The sequence below is a fragment of the Oryx dammah genome, unplaced genomic scaffold (genome assembly GCF_014754425.2).
Source record: "Oryx dammah isolate SB20612 unplaced genomic scaffold, SCBI_Odam_1.1 HiC_scaffold_15, whole genome shotgun sequence".
Classification (NCBI taxonomy): domain Eukaryota; kingdom Metazoa; phylum Chordata; class Mammalia; order Artiodactyla; family Bovidae; genus Oryx; species Oryx dammah.
Window position 1 is genome coordinate 37,514,928 of NW_024070199.1, and position 9,765 is coordinate 37,524,692.

The window sequence follows — 9,765 nt, forward strand, 5'->3', positions numbered from 1 at the left end:
ATTTCAATGAGTCTCCCATTTCCTGGAAGCCATGTGGAGGTGGGCTCCTCTCAACTGTGATTCAGACTTGTTCTAGATCCTTCCCGATCATTGTACACCTCCCAGACACAAACAGTGGCACCCGTTTGTTTCAGCACCGTTACGAGTGAAACCCTTTATTCTTCACCATAATGGGATCTGCAGACCACCAGACACAGTTCACCAGCGTCCTGGGCAGGAGAGCCCTAAGTGTGATTTAGTGTCTGTTCGGAGTGGCCTTAGTGATTCCTGAACCACTCCAAGCATTTACACTGCCCGTGCCAGGCCAATCCTGTCATTTCCTCAATCAAAGACTGAGAAATACTGCCTTAGGAAGATGTCAGCCAGGATCCAGGTCTCTCTAGATGCCCTCACTTTGTTCTCTTTAAAGGTGGTATAGAAGTGGCCTCTGGAAACCTGGGGGAATCAGAGGCACACACCAGTCAGCCTGAGCCTTTACATGTGACTCCCACAAATATCCAGACCCAGCACAATTGTTGATTTCACTTCTCTCTTTTGGTAAGTATCAAGGGATTTTCTCATTAGCAGGGGATATGAGAGTTCATCCACAACCAAAAAGTGCAAAGACTTGAGGTTGCCATAAGGAAGGGTGTAGGGGAGGGGAGGACTGGGAGTTGGGGATACAGAGGAATGATAAACAACAAAGTCCTACTGTGGAGCATAAGGAAATATATTAACTATCGAGTCATAAACCACATGAAAAAGAATAAGAAAAAGAATATATGTATTTCTGTACGCTTATAACTGAGTCACATTGCTGTGCAGCAGAATTTAACGCAACACTGAAGATTAGCCACAGTTCAATAAAACTTTTAGAAAAGAAAAAGAGTGTCCATAGTTGTCCTCTCCCCTGTTTCTTTCCTTCTGACTCCTGCATCCTGTTTTCTCTGCAGAGAATGCTGGTTCTCCTGCGTCCCCACAATCCATACTTTATTAAAAACTTTATTTTGTATTGGAGTATAGCTGATTAACAAATTCTGAGTTTCAGGTGGACAGTACATGGACTCAACCATATGTATCCATGTATCCTGGTCCGAAAAATACCCCGCCCATCCAGGCTGTCATGTAATTAAGCATAGTTCCCCGTACTACACAGTAACTCGTTGTTGGTTATCCATCTTAAATAGAGCAGTGCCACAACACGTTCTTGAAGACTTAACTTAGGAATTCTGGGAAGCCTCCTTCAGCCCATACTCACCCTCTTTGGCCACTCCAGGTTTGGTGGGGTAACGAACTCTGGTTCCCCATCCCCACCGGTCAGTCCATAGCCCTCATCACCCTAAGTCCCCAGTGCCCCAATGCAGAGCACCTTGGGATGCCATTTGCATGGAATCCAGGTCAGTTTTGCCTAGAGCAATGCAATCCTCCTTATGGCTTCATGAGTTTAGGCTTTAGAATTCCTGAAATTCCCTTCCTTCCTCAAAGTCTTCCTTGAGCCCATCATCCAGCTCTGAACTCCCCTAGAGAGCTGACATGAATTCTCCACCCTGTGCTGGGGCTGAGCAGTCACTGTGCAGCCTTTATTCACATTAGCATCCAGCCTTCCCACAGAGGGGTCAGGTAGCCTGACTCACAAAGAGGATACCCGGCCAGAGCTAGGTGAAAATGCATCTGAGAACTAGGGTGACACGTAATTTATCATCCAAACTAGGAAAATTGTGAGAAGGAAAGGGAGACTGTTAATCCCTATGGTGGGACAGCACACTGGGAATGTCCCCAGCCATTCTCCTTCTCACATGACTTATTTCAAGGACTGCTAGAGCTGTCTTTCCACGTTCATCCATCTGAAGGTTCAGATTGAAGTGAAGTTCTTTGAACACTAAGAACCTGAGTGTTCACCTCTCCTTGTGACTCCCACCATGCCAGCATGGTGTGGTGTCTCCACATTTATTTCATGATGATCAGGCTCCCAGATGTCCCTTTACTCTCAGGTAGTTCCTCTTGTGGGAGGCTCTGGCCCAGCCACAGGGCTCAGCAGCATCTGCAATAGTGCGAGATGGCCTGCAGAGGGCGCCCTCCTAACCAGCAGCATCCCAAGGGTTCCTGCAAGTTCCTATTTGAGAACCACCCCTCAGGGTTCTCCCCTCACCTTCAGGATGTAGGCTTGAGCTGGGACTGGGTAGTTGATGCAATTGATGGTGGAGATAATAGAGTACAGGGTATTGACCACAAAACATGAAACGTAGTTCTGTTAGAGAGACAGGGAGAGAGGTTGGCCCTGGAGATGCTTCTTGTGTGTGGAGACTGGGAGTGACTCTGGGGCATGACCCTTCACCTCGGAACCCCGTGGTGTGGCTGCGATGCGCTTCTGGATGTTATTGACCAATCTTCTTGGGCCTGGATCAGTGATGTCCTGGTACCCACAAGGGCCTCGCAGCCGCCAGAACAAGAAATACCTTTTCTTTTCATGGAGATGCTGAGAGACAGTGTTACCAAGCAGCCATCAAGGTCACTCTGAGTCTCCCCAGAGCTGCCCCCTTCCCAACTGTCTTATAAACAGCCCTTTGTCTCTTGCCTTCTTTTCCTTTGCTCCTGACATGGCATCTTCCTCGACACTCTTGAATGCAGAACTTGAATACACCAGGCTCTTTTGAACTTTGCCACAAGCTGGTCTTCCTTCCTAAAGGAGCCCCCTCCCCTTTGACTGGCAAATTTCTTCTCATTTTCCAGATTCCAGCTTAATTGTCATGGTTTCAGGGAAGTCTTTCCCCCAGTGTTTATCAGACTCCTTTCTTGACAGTCTCTGTAGACACTTCCTCATGTCTAGCATGTACCAAAGTCACAATTCACTATGTGTGTGTCTCATTCCCTGTGCATCTGCCTTCTTAGACATGAGGGCAAGTTTTATTCTCATTGCCTCTCTAAAGTGCCTGGCACACAGTTGATGCCCAAGGCTTGTCTGTTTAGTGAATGAAAGAAGACTCAGAAAACAATGAGAAACATCCAGAGAGCTGTATCGTGTGGGGAACAAATAACAGGTCAATCGAAGAGTGAAGATGAAGATTCATGAGGGCAGCAGATTCTCACAGTGGTGGGAGAGAGGGGCTCCTCTAAGAGAGGGTGTCTCCCAGCACTGCTCCTACAGCCAGCTCAGGCCCTGAGACCCTGGCTAGGAAATACATGACTAGCCCACAGAAACTCCAAAGGACAGGTCAGGTTTTCCCTGAAGTTATCACAGAGAAACCTATCAATTATGCCTCTAGTCTGCAGGTCACTCCTGGATCCCACCTTCCTGATTCTCTGTTATAGCCCCTGCCCCACTGTGTGCCCATGAACGTGGGGGTGTCTTTTTTATTAGTTACTTTCACATCTTAAGACTTCAGCAAATCTCTACACTTCTTGGTCGTTGCTCCCTTAGGAGACCAGTTCTCCCCATTTTTCAGGACTTTCCCTGCTTTAAAACTGATATTTATCTGTACTGTGAACTTCCTTGGTCCCAGGTAGCCCCGGAGAGTTGGTCATCTTATATCTCTGTTCAGGCTGGACTAATTCTCCCTAATCCTCTGTTCATCACAGTGTAGAGTCCTCTAACCATGCTCCACACCTCACAGGGCAGTGGGTACAATCCTTTCCCAGTTGCACAGACCTCTCTGGACCCTTTTAGGACCCTGGTCAGAGCCCTGGTCAGAAGGCCTGGGGATTATGAACGCATTGGTTGTTTGCATATCTATCTGCTTATGTGTTTGTTTGTATATGTGTTTGTATGTGTGTTTGTATGTGTCTCTGTGAGTGCTTGTGTGTCTCTGACTAGCTATGCATATTTATATGTGTCTCTGTGTATGTTTTTGTGTGTCTGCTTATGTGTTTCCATGTGTCTGTGTGTCTGTCTGTGTCATTGTGTGTGGTGTATATGTCTGTGTGACTGTGTGTCTAAGAGTGTATTTGTGTGTGTCTGCCTGTGTCCATGTACAGTAGCGGGAGCATCACTTGGGCTGACCCTCAGAGGGAGAGGTTACCGGTCCATGTGTACACTCCTGTCACCTGCTTGGATCAATGTTACCCAGCTGAGCACTCCCTGGCAGTAGGATTTATCCACCCTGCCAAACATCACCACACTGTCTTTCGCCTTGCATGTGCAGAGAGAAGAGAGGAGGGGATCCTTGGAAGACAGTAACAACAGCACTGTCTGAGATCTGTGCTGGTCCACCCATCAAGGCCCTAATAAGGTCCCCATGTACAGATGCAGAAATCGAGTCTAGGAATGATTGAGATCCAGACCGAGGTTGGTTACTGGCTAGTGAGTGGCACAGAGAAGGTTAGAAGCTGAGTCATCTGGCTGGGCTCCACCCACTATATCTTCTGAAGATGCCCTACCTCCTGCAACCTGAGTACTCAGACACACTCCGAGGGCACCGTGCTGAAGCATAATGGGTTTCTCCTGTCCAGCTTGTCATTTTTCAGGAAACTCAAAGCCTAGGAGTTCTAAGGGTGTGGATTCAGGTCACTGAGAGTTAGCACCACTGGCCTGTGACCTCTACTGTTCAAAGGGCCCCACACTCAGAAGGGACCCCACCTCTGCTCTCCCTGTCTTGAAATGCCTAATATTTCTCGAACAAGGGGTCCCACATGTTTGTTTTGTGTCCCACACTTTCATTTTTCACTGGCTCCTACAAATTGGGTAGCTATTCCTAGGCTCCTAGTGGAATGCTAATGAGGATGGAAAGATATCCACCATCCTTCTCCTTCCTTCCTTATCAAATTGATAAGCAAAACGTATTGCTTTTGCCTCCAACTTGTTTCCTGTTTCCTTCCATTAGTCTTCCTCTTCACTCATCCCACCTAGGCCAAGTTACCGCTTTTGAGCCCAGGAGCAGGGTTGTGTTCCAATAAAATGTTATTTATAAAAGCCAGTGGTGAAGTCAGGTACAGCCCAGGACTATATTTATCCTGGGTTATATTATCTCTCAGGAATCTTCTTTATCAAGTGTTCTATAATTTCGTGCAACTGAAGACATTTTAAGGCTAATTTGGAGAAAGGGATTGTCCATCTCAGACTTACTTGCTCAAGTAGAAGGCCCAAACAGGCTCAGCAATGGCACCTTGATTCTTCAGCTTGTCAAAGATGGGGATGGCTCCAGAGAAGGATTCGTTGGGGTAGTTCAAGCCCAAGATGCCATCATAAGCTCTACCCTCAAACCCGTATTCCGCCATGCTTAGACCGAACAGCTGGTCAGTACTTATAAGGTCCCCAGTCTGTGGGAGAGAAGAGTGTTCCCACTTACAGATACGTGAAGTGGGGCTAGGACTGGGCTGGGGTGCATTGCCATTAGATCCTCAGAGAAGAATTGAGGCTGGGCTGTGTCTTTGGTGGACCTCAGACAGTTAGACCAAGCTAGGAGGGGAATTTGATTTCCATCTGTGAGAGGCTGTGAATTTTAAAACATCTGACCCTCTGAAAAACACCACCTGAGTGACTCAAATTGGCCTGTGTCTTTTGTACAGGTGGGGCAACCGAGTCAGGTCAGGACCCACTGGTGCCCCTTTGTGGACAAAATGAGTCGAGAGCAAGGTAGCCTTCTCTGGCATCACTATGACCTAATGACAGGAATGGACTGAATTCTCTGTAAGGTACTGTGGATTCTGCATCTGTCCAGGAAGACAGAAGCCAAAAACAGTCTTGCTTGCAGGGATTTATGAAACTACTGCCTGGGAAATTCACTTTTGGGGATATGTGTGTTTTTGTGTGAGTGTGTATGAGAGAGCAACAGAGAGAGGGGAACTACTCAAGTACTTTGGGGAATTAGATCATACATTTTATTAGACTCTCAAAAGCACCCTAGAGTGAGAACTCATATATCAGGCCCCTTGACATCTCTGTCCTTCAGTGTCCCACTATAGATACCTAAAGCCCTTGACTGCCCCCAAGATCCCCAGACCAGTTTTATCCTGTCCCTAAACACCCTACAGCAACTGCCGTCCTGAAAAGCCAACCCAGCTCCACCTTTTACCACATGTGTGACCTCAGTAAGGCCCTTGCTGTCTGCACCTCAGTTTCCTCATATGTCTCATGAGCTAATCAGACCACCTGCTGGGTGGGGTTGTTGCAAATTAAAGCAATTATTACCTGAAAGTGCCTGGAACAGTCTGTGAATATAAAAGTGGATGCTTTTTCCTCCTCTTCTCGCTCCCAGCAAAATAAGCCTTGAACTGCTCATGGGCAGAGGAGCTGCAAGTCCACACCTCAAGCCACTCCCAGGGTTAGATAATTCATTTGCTCCTGTAACCCCATGGGCACTGCCTTCCCAGGGACAGAATCCTGTGGGTAAGATGGCCAATATCTATGGGAATTAGGCCTGGAAGGGTCCTGACAGATGGCCCTGCATCTGTTTTGCAAGCAGGGGTCACTCCATAGCCAGTCCTGACTCAGCTTCTCTTTAAAAGTTACCCAAATGATGTCATAAGCAAGAAATCCCTTCATGCTCCCAGATCCATAGGCGATGCTGAAGGTCTTTTGGGTAGGCCGGAAGGTAGAAGACTTGTAATGTGTGAACCTAACTTGTGTAGCTACAGACAAAAGAGATGAGTGTCATCAGGTGCCAAGGGTGGAAACAGGGTAGCAGGGCAAGTGAAGGATGGTCTGGGTATGGGGTCTGTACTCACAACAGGCTGGACTGGGGCAAAAGAGGGAGGGCACCCACAAGTCAGATGAGCCTGTGTCAAAGATAACCTGGAATTCCTGAGGGGGTGTTCCAATGGTGACTTTACCCATATAGAACTTAACACAGAGAAGGAGGGAGTGGATTAGTGCAGAACTGGCTACCCTCTGTTCCCACACTGCTGCCTCCCATTGGGTGTCGTATATCTCTTGAGGTCACTTTCTAACCACCATGCAGCTCACAGTCTTTGATCACAGATGTGCTTGCATTTGACATTTTTTTTCCTGTGCTACATTGTATGCAGGATATTGATTCTATGACCGGGCGTTGGAGTGGTACAACCTGCATTGGAAGCGCAGAGGCATAACCGCTGGAACTCCAGCCCCTTTGGACACCCAGGGAAGACCTGGTGCATTCATTTGAAAAACACTGTAGTCTCTTCAAACCAAGCTGTAGCACTCCCTTTTCCAGGAGGTCCTTCTTGAACAACCCCAGCCACTCCCTCTAAACTCAGACCACATCCAATGAACACCACACAAGTGACCGTTTCATTTGACATGTATTTACTCTTTGCCTGTCTCTCAGGCTGGTATGGGCATTCTTGAAGACAAAATAAGCCCTTTTTATAATCTAAAATCAGTAAGTGCTGTGTTAGATTCTGATGGCCTTACACGGAATGTGGGTTCAGTAACTTTTTACAGCTGTGGTTCTTGCTTCTGTGTAAACTGAATTCGTCTGCCTGGTATTCACAATTGAATTGCAGTTGGTTCTACCTTCTGATCAGAGATGGTTCACTCTTCATCTGTAACTAGTGACTCCCTTAGTTCAGAAGGAACTGATGCTGCTGCTGCTGCTGCTGCTGCTGCTGCTGCTGCTAAGTCGATTCAGTCATGTCCCATTCTGCGGAACCCCATAGACAGCAGCCCGCCAGGCTCCACCATCCCTGAGATTCTCCAGGCAAGAATACTGGAGTGGGTTGCAATTTCCTTCTCCAATTCAGGAAAGTGAAAAGTGAAAGTGAAGTAGCCCAGTTGTGTCCAACTCTTAGTGATCCCATGGACTGCAGCCTACCAGGCCTCTCCATCCTTGAGTTTTTCCAGGCAAGAGAACTGAACTGGTTCGCCATTGCCTTCTGCTCAGAAGGAACAATCTCCCTCAAACTAATGACACATCTTTGACACAGAAGTGGATGTTTACCTGCCACCTGATAACTTCTGGGCCCAGTCACCAAGACAAGAGTTGAGGATGATAGTGCCTTCTCCTCTGCGTGGGGCCCCTTTGGCCCAGTGTTTTTGCCTCCTGCAGGAGCCCCAGCTCCAACATCCCACGTGGCATCTCCAGATGAGCCCCAGTGCTAGGCTAGAGCACCAGGGGGCGCTGTGGAGCACCATCCTCCCTAAACACTCACATCTATGATGTTCCTCAGGGGGTGAATAGTTATATTGGAGCCACGAGAAGAAAACTGAGACAGTCTGTAAACATGTTCCTTGAGGAAATTGTTCAGCATTTTTTTTTCACTGAAGGTATTTCTCATGGTCTTCACTTTCCTTAGAAGTATTCTTTCACCAAACATTTGAAAAAGAAAACAAAGAAGATGCTCCAATTATCTGTCAGTGTTAAGGTATAACTGTCATTGTAATGGCACTGTGTATTTTCTAATCATTTTTTATGAGTCACCTTATTAGAAGAATTTTATGCATATTCCATGGCAAAGATGTAGGTTTGAATAAAGCTTTTGTTTTGTAATGTTGGGTAAGCCATACGATCATGTGGGGTTTCAGTCTCCCCTTTGGAAAAATGATGGAATGTAATGATTCAAACCCTCCAAATAGAATATCTTGGGAAAGTGAAGTGATGGATATAATGTATCAGATAAATAAGAAGTCTCAAAAATGACAGTCATTAGCTTTGCTGTTTCCAGCCCCACTGTATTCTTTTCACAGAAGCTCAGGGAAGGAGGTAGAAGGTGGATTCCTGTCCTCTTTTACAAGGGAGGAATTTGAAATGCAAGGGGTTTGTGAATTGGCTGTGGTCGCACTACTCGTCAGACATAAAACAGTGAATAAGTAGCTCTCCCAATCTTTCTCCAAGTTGAAAGAGAAGAGAGAGTTGAAAGAAGAAGCCAGGAGATACGGAACAACTTCAGGAAATGTAGAAAATTAAAAGAAAAGTTAAAAGAATACACTACAGAGAGAAATACACTCACAGAGACTTCCAAAGGGATGGAAAGATAAATGATAGTGATACAGAGATGCAGACATAGACATATACACAACGAAATAGAGAGGGAACCAAAGAGGACATGCTAAATAAAAGGTAGAAAACTGCTATTCCACAGGACCACACCTACATCTGCATTGACTGTGCTCTGAACAATTGCAAAGATTTCCAATTTCAATAGGTCATGACATGACTGGACCCCAGAGTTGTGCAACTATGCAAATCAACACCAAGAACCTTGGGTCCCACAGTTCCTATAGCAAGGTACTTATCAATATTTAAGGGCTGAACTTTAAGATTGCCAGGGAAATATTCCTTTCCATCTTAAACCTGATGAGTAGAAGAAAAATCAGATGAAAAAAAAATCACAGAAAGAAAGATGATGTGGCTTACAGTCTCCATAATTAAATGACTATGCACTCTGAGAAGGCCACCAGCCCAAGAAGCACAAGCCACTTCATGTTTCTTTCCTGGCTCCAAGGATTCAGGGAAGTTCAGGTTCTTAGCATGTAGTGCTTCCTGGGAGGCCCTAGTTATATATGCTGTGGCATGCCCTAGTTTAGCCCTCTAGTCCAATAATAAGTCTGAAAAAAACACAAAGGTCTTGATAAAATCTTTACCTTCATCAGTGTCCTTGGCGAGTGGACTTTGAAGCTTCTCAGAATACAGAGCATTGAACTGTAACCTCTTCTTTGAAGTTTGTCTGGAAAATTAAACTGATCTGCATGGACACCTAAGAAGATGGAGAACCTTGCCTACTTGGAGAAAAAAAAAAAAAACTACTGCTAAGTATATCATAAAAATGGATACTAAGGGCCATGCTTGACATTCATCGTTTCATGTCATCTTCCTAGCCACTTCATGGGATATGCATTGCTATCTTCACTGGAGATAATAGGAGGATAAGTTG

At 46.1% G+C, this 9,765-nt stretch overlaps 1 pseudogene; it reads right to left on the reverse strand.

Moving 5' to 3' along the window:
• Nucleotides 1–285: 285 nt before the first annotated feature.
• Nucleotides 286–9,364, reverse strand: LOC120874512 (annotated as a pseudogene).
• Between the last annotated feature and the right edge of the window lie 401 nt (nucleotides 9,365–9,765).